We start from the raw sequence: 16,623 nt of genomic DNA on the forward strand, positions 1-16,623 counted from the left end.
ATCCAATTCTCTTCTTTCTCTACCATTCACAAACGCCATTACCAGAAGGCTAATTCTTGCAGAACTACCAACACAACGGACAACTGATCATAACTCAGTACTCTGTTTTCTCAACCCCTAATTCAAAGCAAATCAATTATGAGTGTAGCGCCTGTACTAAAAATGAAATTCAAAATGATGCCGTAAAATCCTGTGTTCACATGAACACATTCCATACAGAATTTACTGCCATGCCAATAAGAACTGTACTAAGTGGCACATTTTCACTTATTATATTTCATTAGAAATATTATCCTAAAAGACAGAAAAAGAACCTACATTACTATGTGCAGGCACTGCGCCAAGTACATTCTTCCACTTACTATTCTAAATAACCCGTTAATGCAGGAACAACCTGTATATCCATTTTACAAATCAAGGTAACAAAGGCTCAAAGAGGGAAAATGACTAATCCAAAGGCACATGGCCAACAACTGGAGGGCCTGAGATTCTAAGGTTCTGTCTGACTCACATGTCCATGTTTTGTTTTTTCACTCAGGACAAGAGAACCTCCACACAACTAGTCTCCAAAATCACTAATGATGCTTGTCTGGTCCTTAGGTGTAACTGATGAAACCCACTCATGGGTTTACCTTTTTAAAATGTTTAACCTCTAAAATTCTTCAAAGATGCAAATATAAGGCTTACATAATGCTGCTCAATCATTCCATCAATTCATCATGTTTGTTAACAGTAAAACCAAGAGCATCCTCATGGATTTCTCTAATACAGACTGTATGCTCATCGAACCCCGAACCAACAGCCTATCACCTCACTGCATCAGTACTACATTCAAATATTTGCATTTCCCTACATGGATAAAACCTCTCAGCAAACAGAATGAGTCAAATTGTTTTTAGGCCACCCTGTATATCAATAAAAAAGATACCACTTAATTTTCCCATGAGGCCATCTGTGGATTATAAATCTTAACTAAAAGTGACCAAGAAAGCCAAGTGTACTTTAGTTTTCTTCTGTCATTTTGGGGCAAGAAGCAGTCAGTGGATAAGAGAACAAACTTTTATTAAGCCAGAGTGCAATTTACTAACAATCCCCTCAAGTACTGGCTCAAACCCAGGTTGTGAATGAGTTTTAGGTTTTATAAACTGAGGCTACAGGGGCTACACCAGAGGCAAAAATCAATCTTCATGCTCAGACCTCTTCAAAGACTATGCATGCACTTTCCATCACGCCGTTTTTGCTGCTCTGTCACCCTAATTCAATTTAGCTTAGTTAAAAGAAACCAATGTATTTATTTGTCAAGGAGCCAAAGTTAATGTACCCTTAAATCTTTTCAATATCCCTGTATCGTCACAGTTCCAAGTTTAGAAAAACTAGATTCTGACATTATGACAGGCTGACAATGACTCCAGGTGTGACTGTGCTCTCTATGCTGTCCATTGCAAATAGTTTCCAAAATCTGTACTACTAGATGGAATTTTAAAATATCAATTTAGCACAACTTCATATCATTTTCTTATTTTTGTTTCTATACCATTTCAGGGTTAGGGGAGAGGAGTATAAATTACCTCACAGAAACCCACAAGTAACATTATCCGTTAAGGTTAAAACTTTAACTCCCTTCCTGAGGTATGCTGCTGGGGTCTCATTACAGGAGGTAAGCTCACATTCCGCCATGCACAACACACTAAGTACCAGCATCTCCCAATTACACTGCAACGGAAATCTCAAAGGACATTTGAAAAGTCTACACAGCTCCTGCACCCACTGCCGAAACACAACCACCTCTAATGGAACGTGGCAGCTTTCTAAACTAAATATTCACACGCAGGGACAGGGATGCTAAGCTCAGCCTTATCCCACACTGAAGAGCAGATGCTAATTAAAAGGCCACACTGACTCAGGAAATGACCACCCAGACAACTTTGGACACCGTCTGGAGCTCCGTTTTCCTGTTTCCAAATTTGTTCAGGTGTCCAAACTTCCAGGGTTATACAACCAAGTAAAAGTTAGAGAGGAGCCCCTCCCCCCACCTTGCACCTTTGTACATGATGTGATGATGCCCCTTGGTCTCTCCTTTTCTGCAGTCTTCCTGTCCTACCCCTTCCCTCAAACCCCAAGACAAAAAAAGAAAAAAATTTAAGCGAGGAGGCACATGCACTTTGAGGCCATCTCAAAGTCCTCAGATGGATTCCACCAATTTCCTCTGTGCCTCCCACAGATGTACCACTCTTAGACTCTGCACACCACACTCTCAGTAGGTGCTTGTAGGCCGGTCTGCCCCACTAATTTGTAAATGTTACTAAGGAAGGGACCATGGCTCACAACAAGGCACAGACCTTGGCACCCCACTGGAGATCAGTACAACTTAGGTGAATGGAACATCAGGCCACCCTTACAATCTCTGAATGATCGCCACCTCTCAATAGTTTATAATATAAAGGCTCCCATGATGCTTCAATGGGGATATAAAAGATGTTCTTTTGGTGATGTAGGTACCAAGAAACTTCTGGTTTCTCAGCCTGCTGCCCTTCTGCCTTTGCCAATTTTGATGCCTTTGAGAAAGCACCATTTTTTAAAGCCTTTATAACAGTAGAAAGTATCCAGGTTATGTTCGTTCTGACCATAATCATTTGGCTATTTTTGGAACAGTTTTTACTTCAGCTAGCAAAATCAACACTGTGACACAAAAAAAACAAAAACAAAAAGAACCTGTCATAATTGTAGTAATGGCTTTGAAATCTCTCATCTAAGCCAACTTTACTCTTATGTCTCTTAAAAATTGCTAATCCCTTCAAATATTGGTAGTTCCATTTATTCAGAGCTTTGGATACACTGTATTTCCCAACGTTTCCCCCTTGAGTTGATACAGATATATGAAACCTGTGAAACAAAACTTCTCTGCCTGTGCAAATTATAGGAGCATTATTAAATTACCATATGTTCCAGATCAGAAGGTAAAAATAGTACAGAAGCGCAGGAAAACTTCCCAGCCCATGAAAGCCGGCAATTATTGACATACAGATCAAGTGCTCAAGTTCCCCTTCTCTTGTAGTAGTGGTCCATTTAACATTTAAATATCTCATATAAGTTTACCACTCTTGGGACACCTGAGTGGCTCAGTGGTTGAGCGTCTGCCTTCGGCTCAGGGCATGATCCCAGGATCCAGGATCAAGTCCCACACAGAGCTCCCTGTGGGGAGGCTGCTTCTCCCTCTGCCCATGTCTCTGCCCCTCTCTCTCTGTAAAATCTTAAAAAAAAAGTTTACCATTTTATGTTCATTTACAGAAAATATAACATAAATGTATACAGGTGCCACATTTAAATATTTAGCCCCAAGTGTTATTTTACACTTAATTTTTCCATAGAGCTATTTCATTTAAAAAAAAAAGAAGAAACTTTCCTACAATTCTTAATCACACTTGAGCGTGTATTAGCGAATGTGTAACGTATAGCTGCTTTGCACACCCACATGCTCACCACCTCCCACCTCCCCCTTTCTGATATCACACACCATACAAGTATAATAAACCATGTTAATATTTCATACCACTGTGAAATATGCTGGAGTATCAATTCAACATCTGCTGTCTTTAGGGTCTGGGAGTCCCGCAGAGACACTTTCAATTTGTAATTGAGTTCTATGCTGAATTAATCAGCAGTTTATCTTTTTTACTAAAATAACGTCTTCACCACTAACCCAAATTTACATTAACAATTTATGCCAAATTACCTGCCAAGGCAAAACTTATAAGATTCTAAGCTACCATCCAATAACATTCAGTCCTATATTTCATTTCTTATATTTCTCTAACCAATATACAAGAAAAGTGGAAATCCATTGTTTAAGAGCTGCTGGCCTCTAACCACACACAAGCTTTTGGATCCCTGACACAGAGCCTTACTTCTGACTGCGAAATTCGGGGCGGGGGGTTCCCCTCTTCTCCTGAAAGCCAATGTTCAATAAGTGGTTATGATTCAAAATTTTTACAAAATAAGAGTTCCGGGATGGAATGAAATCAGTGAATAATAAAAGAGTTTCTTTTCTTTCTTTTCCCAAGGAGCTATGGCAGTCCAGTCTTGGCTTGAGTAACAGAAAAAGACAACCTAAATAAAGGAGACATTGTTAGTGTCTTAAATTATGTCCCTGAGACCCAAGTTAGTAAAGGCCATTCAACATGGTAAGAGATATATAAAGAAGTTCATTTTCTGTTTGATATTACATAGAATTTTTTTTTAAGATTTTTAAAAATTATTTATGAGAGAGACAGAGAGAGAGAGAGAGACAGGCAGAGACACAGGCAGAGGGAGAAGCAGGCTCCACGCAGGGAGCCTGATGTGGGACTCAATCCCAGGTCTCCAGAATCACGCCCTGGGCCGAAGGCAGGCGCTAAACTGCTGAGCCACCCAGGGATCCCCCTACACAGAATATTATATTAGAATAGAATATTATGTTAACAAAACTAACTTCCTTTTAATTCTACCCATACAGTTGAAAGTCACACCAAACATTTATTTCTATTCAACAGTGAAATCTAGCTCTTTCTGCTCTTTGATTAAAGAGTTGCTGGTCACAAAGAAGTTAAATTTTGCCTGCTGGATCTTGCCACAGGTGCAGAAAGCAATATACTTTGTGAAATATTTCTCCTATACAGGATATTTCCCCCTGCCTTTCTCAGTTATAGGAAATATGTAAAGTGAAAACATTTCAAATGGGAACACCTGCTCCAAAGAAATGCATCATAAATAATTACCTATCTACCAGAGTAAAATAATCCCTCCTTTTCAATCTACTTTGCCCATAGCTGTATAAGGAATTTCCACCATCATACAGAATGGCCTCCTGCAATACTACCTCTGAATCGCAGCACCAAGTATAGTGTAATGCTTTGCATTCAGCTGGTACCCAATAAGTACCTGCTGATTGATTACATATTGACTTCACAAGAAAATGAAATTCAGTGGGCACATGGCATAGTGTGAAAAAAGTACTGCACAGAAAGATTTTTGGGAAAAAAAATCAAAAAAGAATTCTCCAAGTCAGTAATGATGGCAGTGTAGCATTTGTAGTACTTTCAGCATGCCTCAAAGATCTGGAGTTAGAGGACTTCAAATTTTACACAGGGTCACTTCCCTCAGATCTGCTGACTTGAATTCTAGAGGCCTGGCCCCCAGAGGAATCCATTTCTAGCTCACTGGAGATTTTGGTAAATCATACCTCTTTCTGGGCCTCCTCTCATCTAATCCCCTTTTATTTCCTGAAACTAAATGGGAAGACCTAAGGTACTTTATAAAATTTCTTTTGCCCCTTCCTCAAAGTACCCCACTTTGAACTTCAACTTGTATCATAGGCAGAATAAAATGGCAAGGGTGGAAACGACAGCCCCACCATTAAGTAAGGGTCTGAAGATACAGAGATGAGGACACACAGACTCAGCTAAATGGACATTAAGCAGCCATTCCTAAATCAGGATGATGAAGAAATCCTACAGACTTAGAAGGAGAGTGACACCTGGGTGGCTCAGTGGTTGAGCATCTGCCTTTCGCTCAGGGCGTGATCTGGGATCGAGTCCTGCATCAGGCTCCTTGCAGGGAGCCTGCTTCTCCCTCTGCCTATGTCTCTCCTGCCTCTCTCTCTCTCTCTCGGTGTCTCTCAAGAATAAATAAATAAAATCTTTTTAAAAAATAATAGTAATAATCGGAGAGAGAGAGAAGCAGTGAAAATTCCAGACGCTGTACAGAGGGAGCAAAATCTTGCTCTTGAATCATCAGGAGAAAGACCAAGAAAATGTCCATCTACCTTTATAAAATATCACAGAAGGAAAAGATTCCAAGGGAACAACCCTAACTCAAGAAGTTCCTTTCTGGGGATCCCTGGGTGGCTCAAAGGTTAAGCACCTGCCTTCAGCCCGGGGCGTGATCCTGGAGTCCCGGGATCAAGTCCCACATCAGGCTCCCTGTATGGAGCCTGCTTCTACCTCTGCCTGTGTCTCTGCCCACCCCCAACATGTGTGTGTGTATGTGTGTGTGTGTGTGTGATGAATAAATAAATAAAATCTTTAAAAACAATAAAAAATAAATAAAAATAAAAAAGAAGTTCCTTTCTGTGTCTCCAAACCTCACTCACTAGTGAGCTCCAATTCAGGAGAACAAACTCATTTTGTAAACAGGACAACTCAAAATATTGGGTCTGGTGAGAAGCTCTAACCATCAACTAGGTCTTCTCATTATCTATTCTAAAGGTTTAAAAGTAATTCTCCAAATCACCCACAGAATCATAATGCCAACTTCAGTATCTGTTCATTTCTAAAATTAACTGTTTAACTCCACTGGAAATCACTACTTATGAGCAATCCTACCCTGGGCCCCTAGGGGTTATATTTTTGGGTTCTGACATCTCTTAAAAAAAAAAAAAAAAAAAAAAACTAATGCTGGGGTGCATCAGTGACTCAGTTAAGCGTCTGACTCTTGATTTTGGCTCAGGTGATGATCTCAAGGTTGTGAGATAGAGCTGAGCGTGGAGGTGTGGAGTCTGCTTAGCCCTCTCCCTCTGCTTGCCCCCCGCTCACTCTCCTGCAAGCATTCTCTCTCAAATAAATAACCAAACAAAATCTTAGGAAAAAAAAACTAAAAGAGAGAAAATTGAAGAAAGTAATACATTTTTTTGATCCAACCATAAAGACACAACTTACTACCATCTAACGCTTATCTAGTGACCTGGCCACTTTGGAAACCAGACTGATGGCTCCTTAAAAGATTAAACATACAGTTACCATATGATCCGGCTATCCCACTCCAAGTGATTGACAAGAGAAATGACAATGTATGCCCACTCAAAAACTTGTAACAAATGCTCACAGCATCATTATTCCTAACAGCCAAAGAATGAAAACAATCAAAATGCCCATCAACTAATGAATAGGTAAATAAAATGTGGTATGTCCACACAGTGGAGTATTATTAAACCATAAAAAGAAATGAAGTAACAATACATGCTACCACATGGATGAAATATTATGAAAATATTGTAAGCTAAAGAAGCCAGTCACAAAAGACTGTATTGTTATGATTCCTATATATGAAATGTCTAGAAAAGGCAAGTCTATGGAGATAAAGGTAGACTAGTTGTTGCGCAGGGCTGGGAAGGCTGAGGGTAGATGGGGAGTGATTGCTAATGGGTACAGGGTTTCTTTGGAGAGTGACAAAAATGTTCTAAAATTGACTGTGGTGATAGTTGTCCAATTCTGAGAATATACTACAAACCACTAAACTGCACACTTAAAGTTTAACTGAGTTATATGGATGTTTAAGTTCTATCTCAATGAAGCTACTATTTAAAAAAAGGCATCCGACATTCTTAGACTAGAGGAGTCAAAACATCCTGTGACATGTCACAAGTCAAAGAACTCACATTCTAATAGTAATTTTTCAAAGCCAGAGATCACAATAAATAAAAACGTCAGTAGAGATCCTCAAAACCATGTAATAAGAAGGAATTTTGGCTCTAGCTATATATTTTTTTCCCCAGACATACATAAGATACCTAAACAGATGTAGCAACCAGACAAACATAACCTTAAAATCTAAAAATCTGGAAAAGTGCGTCAAGTTCAGCTCATTAAGCTGACACCCATTAAGGTACAACAAGAAAAACAATCTTAAACACCATCAATATCAAGACAGAAAAACCATTGTTTATGAGAGCTCTAGAAAGTCAGGTGGTTTTTTGTTTTAATTTTGCATTTACTTAAAACTCTGTTTGATGCCAACAGGGTTCAAGTCACACAGGAAGGTGCTTGGGCTCAACACTGATAGTCCTCCTTGATCTCCATTGTCTGCTGTGTGGGTTCCGCCAGCAACCCTCCCAGCAAGTGGTCACCTTCCTATGGAGTCATTAAACCTCTGAATGTCAGCTGGTGGGATTAGCCAGCAGCTTCCACACCTGAGCCCCCGTGGCAGGGACAGAGGCATTTGGATCAAGATCACTAATGAATACAGAATTCATATGCCGCTTGTCAGGGCTCCTGAGCTGAGTCGCACAGATGCAACCTAAATAAGACGGAGGACAGAACAATTGTTGACGAAGATTAAAAAGTTTTGGCAGTTGGGGAAAAAAAGAGCACCTCATTATTCAAATATGATAGTCTTGCTTATTTTTTTTATTTTTGTTCAAGTTATTCATAATTTACCTCAAATGGACAAATGCCATTCACCAATATTTAAGGACTTCTGGGTCTCATTACTAAATATGAACAGGTCTATGCCATCTGAACATTAGCTATATAAAAAAACAGCTCTCTTGTGAATATCTGAAAACTGTGGGGGGAAAAACAATCAAAGGGTATTTGGGGTGAAGGAGGGTTAAAAGGAAAAAGTCTGATGAACTCAAAGAGAAGAAAAAAATATTTTTCATAGCCAAGTGACTTTTTTATATCTCCCAACATCTCTGTATTTCTAACTTTTTATGTCTTTCTATTCCTGGGCATCTTCCAATCACTGGGCTCACCGAAGAGGTTTATGCACCTCTACTGACATTTGTTTGGCTTCCTGCCATCTTTACAAGCCCTCATCAGAGAAAAACAGCCCAAGCAGCCCAGACCTCAGCTCACCTGGAATAAGATGTCTTCCCCACTCTATTGTCAGAGAACCTCAGGCCTCGCAAAGAAGTAGAATGGCACAGTGATGGATCACACTGGAAGGCTTGAAAGCCAGACTGACCAGGATTCAAACAGTGACTCCATCACTGACTAGCGGTATGACCTGGGGCAAGGTATCTGACCTCCCCACCGCCACCTGTTCTGCTCAAAACGGGGCTAACAAAGTATAGATTAGTATAGTATAGATTCTGTACAGTTACTGAAGGGTAAAGGAGAGAATGCCGAGAAAGCTGTTAGAACAGAGTCTGGCACAGTGTACCAGCACTCAACAAGCACCAACTACTGTGATTAGTGTATCTTCAATACCTCCTTCCTCATTCTAGCAAAAAGGCAAATACTTCCACAGCCTCTGGTATGTGTTAAACAGGCTTCCTCTACTGTCATTGTGACCTCTCTGCAAATCTGTCTCAGATTTTAAGCTTTCAGATGGGAAAGAAGAGTCCTATCTATCTATATTATGCTATAATCTCCAAGCCTGATGCAAGCATGAATGATCGTATCAGTCGTTGCTATGGGATGTTTGTATCCTGCTACTGAATAACTGAAAAACAGAAGCAGCTGCGATATTTTAGAGCCAATTTTGTGTTAGCCACCATATAAGGTGTTTTATAGACCACATCTAATCCTGACAGCGACCTCCAGGCAGGTCTCTGAATCCCAATCTTCTAGATGGACAGTCTTGGGCCGTAGCTTGCCCAAAACTGTGCCATGAGGACAGTGGAAACAGACTCACAGCCTGATCCTCTAGCTCCTAAGCTCCCATGGCTCCTTTCAACCTGACCACACTGAATCCATGCTCTATGTTTTCCTTCAGAGGCACCCTCTGTGCCAAGCTGACCAAATTCTTTTTAATCAAAATAATGCAGGTCTCTTACACTATTGTCCATGTACAAAGCACAAATGAATCTGTAATTTCAGTGCTTTTCTACCACTAGACTTAAAAAAAAAGGAAAAAAAAAAAACCCGTACTATAGTTACTTCTAAGATTTGCTGTCAGGACACCATATTGGTTATGAACGCTTTCATTATTTAAAGTGGATCTATAGCTGCCTGCAATGACAGATTAATTCTGTTTCTTCGGTAGCTAGGTGTTTGGCATCACGTCTGTGAGGTAACCACAAGCCTTTAGGGCAATAGCTGCTCACATCTTTAGCAATCTATAAGGGCTTCTCTAGAGGCCAGCACTTGCCGAGCGATGAAATATGACTCCATAAATCAGACAGCTGAAGTGGCACTTGTATACATCACCATCTATCTTCGTGGCTTCTTTCTGAAGGGTATAGGGTAAGAACTCATCCCTCGGTATTGTGACCAGAGAAAGGACCATCACAGTTGGCACTGACTAAGCATGTGCTACTTAAAACTGAAGACACACTAAGACTAGGGGGAAAAAAAAGATCCTGCTGGTGTTAGCACGCCTCAGGCAGTGGTAGAAGCTTCAGCAACTCATCTTCAAAAGGCAGAGAGCCAGAGCTCTAGAAACCTGCAAAAATTGGCTAAGCCTGCAGTCTTCATTTCTTTAAGTTGAGCATCTTCAAAGTCTAGAATTCTAACTGTAGGGCACAGCAGCTGCCACTGCAGATCTGATCCTCTCCGCTTTTGGCAGCTCTCAACTTGAGATTCTAGCAAAAGAATTTTTCAAGTTGCTATTATTGCCTGTCATGGATTTATAAATATTGTGCACTATCTGCTGTGGCATGGCTCTCATGGGACGCCAGAGCATGCCAAATGCATAACAGAATGAAAAACAGTTTCTATTCTTCAAATAAATGCTAATTTTTTTTAACTGTGCTCACACGATGTGTTTGGTGACCAACTTCAATAGTACAGAATATGTATCAGAGAGGGGGGAAAAAAGCTGATTGTCTTTTCCAGCAGCATTCAGCTGCTACTTTCATTAAGCTTGTTTAATTAGATTCCAGATGCTAATTTGCAAGTCGATACCAGAGGGTGCAGGACAGTTTGCCTTTGAATCGTCTCCCTGTGATGTGAGGGTCCTGCCGCACACCACTACCCTTCAGCGGCCCTCACACGCTATTCTGACAATTAGTGCAAAGAGGGGACAGTATTGATCTTGACAGACTAAATATTAATCTTCTACCCGTTTTAATGAATTATAATCTTCAAGAGTTTAAATTTCTCACTGGGCCCAATGAAAACATTCCTTCTTACAAAAAAAAAAAAAAAAAAAAAAGGATGGATGGAAGACAAACCTAAGTTATCTGATGGATTCCCTTAATTCTCTCCCCACCCTAAAGTCAAATCTGTTTTTATGTGAGCAATTTTAGCAATTTTCAAGATACATACCCTCACAAAGCTAACACCGTTATATCCAGGTATTCTGGTCAAATTCCTTATACTAAACTGGAAAATGGACTCAAAAGGCCACAGTGTGGTTATCACTAATTTGCTGTCTGGCTAGCCCATGGGTAATAACCAGGATCAGGGGCTTAATTCTTATACCAGCTTTAACAATAGGAAAAAAAAAAATCTGGGGTAGTGGCTCCATGTAATCCATCATCACAAAAAAAAAAAAACAAAAAAAAAACCACAAACAAACCAAAACCAAAAAAAAAAAAATAACACCCAACCGAAACCCTCTAATATAACTGACCCCTTGTCAGGTCAACTCAACATTTCGAAACCCACTACTCTGCTAATATATAGCAAATAAGCACCTTTGCTGATAAAAATAAAGTGGGAGATTTATCACAATACAATTTTTTTATGCCTTCATTTCTATCACTGCTGAGTACTATGAATAGTAAAGGTGAAGTTATCAAACTGTATCAATAAAAGGATCTGGGAAGGACTAAAGTTGCTTTTGACACCTCTTTACCTACTCGCTCGATAAATACTGGTTGAACGCCTCCTCCGCAGCAGTTACCATGCTAGGTGTAAGGAAAGAGGAAGGAAGCAGCACAGTTCCTGCCCTCGGAGGACTTCCAGGCTAATAGCAAGGAGAGAAACAACAAAATGAAAATGGCCAGACCACTGAAGGCAGTGTCAGGGTCACAACCGGGTGAGGAATTTTAAAGACTGTAAGGTCTTTTAAACTCACATGGTTAGCTGGCAGTTTCCTCTGCAACCTTGAACCAGAGCTTTTACCTGAGGCAAGTCATTGGCTCGGATAACTTGAAACAGCAGACGCCTGTCTTAGCCGTTCATGAATCCCAGCTGGGTTTCACTGTTCTGCTTTTTGGCCTATAATCTCCCAATGAGCATTTGCCCTTTGCTCCATCTTCGTGTCGACTGTGTACTTAATGGGGGTGTTTGCTCTGTTGACTCTGCCCCAACGCTGTATATTACTTGAGAAGTGTAGTAGTTATCTTCCTCCATTATCTCAAAAAAATGTTCAGCACTTTCCAGATTGGAAGAAGAGAAAGTCCCCTCCATTTCCCAGGTGGTTTTCGATGACTCAGATTTTGCTTTAGCACAGGGTTATCCTGTCTCAACTCAACAAACACATACTGAACATGAGTTGAAGAACAGAGATGATTTTATGGCCTCTGCCCTCAAAGATCTCCCTCTATCAAGGGCAACTGAGGGAGATACCGCCAAAAATAACCATCAAACAATGGGATACATGTATACGATGGAAGACAAGAACACAAATAAATGAAGCAACTAAGGGCACTGCCGGCTGACGCCAGCAGCAAGAAGGAGTCCATGACAAGCAAGTACATCCTGTATTCAAACAATAGCAAGAAGGGCTGTGGTGGAGCAGGATGCAGCCCCACATTTCCCAAAGTTTAAAACTGATACTCCTGGGCGTGCACAACATTGGTGATACATGAATACATTTGTTATCCACATGAACAGTATGCACTCATGTTCTTGTAGCTCAGGAAAAAACAACCAATGCATCACACCCAGGATTTCATAGATATAAACTATATTTAAAAACTAAATTAGGGGGATCCCTGGGTGGCTCAGCGGTTTCGCGCCTGCCTTTGGCCCAGGGCGCAATCCTGGAGTCCCGGGATCGAGTCCCGAGTCTGGCTCCCAGCGTGGAGCCTGCTTCTCCCTCTGCCTGTGTCTCTGCCTCTCTCTCTCTATGTCTATCATAAATAAATAAATCTTTAAAAAAAAATAAATAAAAATAAAAACTAAATTAAAGGGGCAGCTCTGGTGGCTCGGCAGTTTAGCGCCGCCTTCAGCCCAGGGCGTGATCCTGGAGACCTAGGATCAAGTCCCACGTCGGGCTCCCTGCATGGAGCCTGCTTCTCCCTCTGCCTGTGTCTCTGCCTCTCTCTCTCTCTCTCTCTCTCTCTCTCTCTCTCTTTCTCTCTCTCATGAATAAATAAATAAAATCTTTAAAAAAAAAAACTAAATTAAAAAAAAAACACTAATTTTAACCTAAAATGCTGAACTAAAGCGTTTGTAGGGAAGAGAAAGGGAACAGACAAGAAATGAATTACAAATGCCAAGATCTATCTAACTGTACAGTTAAGATCTGTGCATTTTATTACATGTACATGATATCACAATCTGTAAAATAGTGAATTAAACAATTTTTTTTCAAGAAAAATAATACAGGAGTCAGTATGGCAGAAACCTTAAATGTGTTGTGTAAATGACAAGTTCAAGAAACAATGCTATCCTAGCCCTGCCCAATGGAAATATATGAGTCACATACATAGTTTTAAATTTTCTAGTACCTACACTTGAAAAAGTAAAAATAGGGGTGGCCTGGTTACTCAGTCAGTTAAGTGTCTGACTCATGGATTCAACTCAGGTTGTTATCTCGGGGTCGTGAAATCAAGCCCCACATTGGGCTCCTTGCTCAGTGCAGTGTCTGCTAGAGATTCTCTCTCCTCTCCCTCTGCTGCTCCCCCTGCATATGCTTATTCTCTATCACAAGTGAATAGATCTTTAATAAATAAATAAATAAACGGAGGGGATGGGGTAACTAGGTGACAGGCACTAAGGAGGGCACTTGCTGGAATTAGCACTGGGTGTTATACTAAATGTTGGCAAATCGAATTTAAATAATACTTAAAAATAAATAAATAAATTATAATAATGTTATTTAACCCAACGTGCTTAAAGTAGCATTGCTTCAATATGCAATGAATACACATATTATTAATGAAATATATATATTATTTTTTTAAAGATGTATTTATTTTAGAGAGAGAGCATGTGCAAGTGTAGACACTGTGCGGGGGCGGGGGGGTGGCAGGTAGGGACAGAAGGAGAAGGAGAAAGAATCCCAAGCCGACTCCCCACTGAGCGTGGAGCCCAACACATGGCTCAATCTCACAACTGTGAGACCATGACCTGAGCCAAAACCAAGAGTCAGACACTTAACCAAATGAGCCACCCAGGTGCCACAATGAAATATATTTTTTTAATTTTTTGTACTAAGTCTTTAAAACCTGGCATGCATTTTCTATTTATTTACAGTGCTCTCATGTCAGACTAGACACATTCAAATGCTCAATAGCTACATGTGGTTGCTGGCTACCATGCTGGACTATGTAGCTAAAGATAATGAGAACACAGTACAGGTTTCTAAAGGAGATAGGGGCTTTCATTCCATAAATACTGCAGTCTAGGGCCAGTACTTCCAAGGCACAAGTTTACATAAAGACAAACAGATCGAAAGACAGAAAGGCGAGGGGGTGGCGGTGGGGCGGGACTATGAACTCTAATTGATTTAACAAAAAAGCCAAGAGTTTGTTCACTGAGTCTGAACTAAAAATTACTGTTTGGTGAAGAATACCTAATTATGATAGCCTAAAATCTCCCCTTTCCTATGCAGTTCTGTGTGAAGTGCGCAGCGGCTACTATCCTGGCAATCCACATAAGACTGGAGAGGCAGCAATGCTCTCCTGGGTGAGACATGTCCAAAATCCTTTCTCACACTGGAAGGAAATAAGCAGTATCAAAAGAGGCAAGAAAGAAAAGTCTTAGAGGGCTTCTTGTCACAGAAAGACAGCAAGTCAGCCTGGAAAGAAGGAAAATAAAGTTGGGAAATCTGAAACCAAAACGTCTCCCAAGTTCTATGCAAATACAGTGCTGGAAAGGACACCTCGCCAAATTCTTTTACAACAAAGAAGTCACTAAAAAAAAAAAAAAAACAAACAAACAAAAAAAAAAAAAACAAAGAAGTCACTAGAACTCATCCTCTCAGCTTCTCCAGCCAGTCTCAGCCTCCCAATGAAAGCGCATCATTTAATATTCCCCAAAAGACAGCAAGATGGCCAGGTGTTAGTTGCATGGTCTTTACAATAAATTCTGTTGTTATCTACTAACGTCCCTTTAGATTTTTTAAAGAATTCTCTCCCGTCAGTTGTTACACTATTATTTGCCTTCTATGCACACTTAAAGTCACTTCACTGGAGAGGGAGGTACTACATTCTCTATAATAGTGATTTTGCACATGGTCAGTCTGTGCCAAGTTTCAACCACTTCCGTGACCAAAACCAGTCACCTGAAATTGTAAAATTAATTAGTAGATCAACTGAAATGGGAATTTGGTCAGGCTGTTTCAAGGTCTCACAGATAATACAAAACTCAAGTGGTCTGAGTTGCACATAAAATCCATCTAAAGAACACATTCTTCAGACTGATATCACACATTTTACTGAAGACATAATCACATTTCCCTTTACTTCCTCAAATCACATCAATATTAAATTCATGGCCTTTGAATCACTTTAAATCCAAACTCTGAATAATATAAAATTACTTTAGCAGAGTGTTAAGTCACTTCTAATATACCTCATGCTTTCAACTTTTTCAGCAATTCTCATTCTTCTCTAACATATGGAGGTTCCAATCAATTGGCAATAGACAAAGCTTTCAAGAAAATCTGAGAAGACTAATGTGGTTTAAAGGAGGGCTTGACATTACTGAGATGATTTTCTAAACAAAAATTGTCAGTCCTTCTCCCCATACCTTAGTTAGTTCTACTGGGTTTGTAAAGCCTCGGGAACTCCTCTCCTTTAGTGTAAACACTGGGAGATCTTTTTTTCTTTTTCTTTTTAAGTGACCTGGTACATCTTATTTTTTCTCTGCACTTAAAAACCCCAAACAGAAAATAATGCTGATACGAGAATAAATTTTCACACTGAGAAATGAGAACAGAATCCTAATCTCATTTACAGTTGATACCTGGACCTGTTTACTATTCTCAATTGGAGAAAGACACTATTATTTTTACTATAAAACACCTAGCTAAATCCTATCTTTAGTCATATATTTTAACTCTGGCGTATGTCCAAGAAAGGAGAGAAATCGAGCCATCAGTGACCAAGTCACTTACGTGTGCTAACCTCATGTACCAAGGGCACAGAGGCTTCTGGCAGGAGACCCCTGTCCTGGTCGGGCAACATCCACAGCCCAACATCCTCTGGCTCTCAGGGCACGTGGCCCAAACCTAAAGGGCAGAGAGAGCTTCAGAGTTCCAATGACAGCTGGTGCTCCAATGACAATGAGCTAGTGGAAGAACAAAAATTTTTAAATATGCAATCTCCTCCAAAGATGATTAGGCATAAAGCATTGTCAAAAAGTAGTTCCCAGAGACTGGTACCTAAACAAAACAATACTGCAAAGCCAGAAACAGCAGATGCCTACATATTAAAGAATAGGGTAAACCACTCATAAATAGCCTATTAATTGTTGAAAACCAGTTGCTACACCCAACACAAAATTAACTATCAAAAAAAACAAGAGCAGATAATGAAGGCTGACTTCAGGACCTCTGTGCCCACAAGCTGGCTGAGCAGCAGGGATAAAGCACAGCAGAGGAATGATGTGGTACCATGAAGTATCCGAGAATACTGAACACTCCTTTGAAAGTGACAATGGAAGATCTGTGGGTTTGTTCTTGGAGATTTAGAGGGTGGGAAGGATGCTTAATGGCGGAGGGGTGAGATGCAGGGGAGCACATCAATCACTCAAGCAGACAGGTGGGATGCCATTCAGAAGGTACCACTCTCCCCTACCACCAAAAAAA

At 40.3% G+C, this 16,623-nt stretch overlaps 1 protein-coding gene and 1 long non-coding RNA gene across 2 annotated transcripts in view; both read right to left on the reverse strand.

Annotated features, from left to right (window-relative positions):
- The window catches only part of PSMB7 (proteasome 20S subunit beta 7), a 63,320-nt gene that overhangs the window by 13,112 nt on the left and 33,585 nt on the right, over positions 1 to 16,623 (reverse strand). The gene's annotated exons all lie outside the window — the stretch shown is intronic.
- On the reverse strand, positions 7,158 to 15,908 carry LOC140605707 (uncharacterized). The gene is made up of 2 exons (XR_012008273.1): positions 11,719 to 15,908; positions 7,158 to 11,607 (listed from the first exon to the last, which is right to left on the reverse strand). It is a non-coding gene; the product is annotated as an uncharacterized lncRNA (long non-coding RNA).

The sequence above is a fragment of the Canis lupus genome, chromosome 16, assembly GCF_048164855.1.
Source record: "Canis lupus baileyi chromosome 16, mCanLup2.hap1, whole genome shotgun sequence".
NCBI lineage: Eukaryota > Metazoa > Chordata > Mammalia > Carnivora > Canidae > Canis > Canis lupus.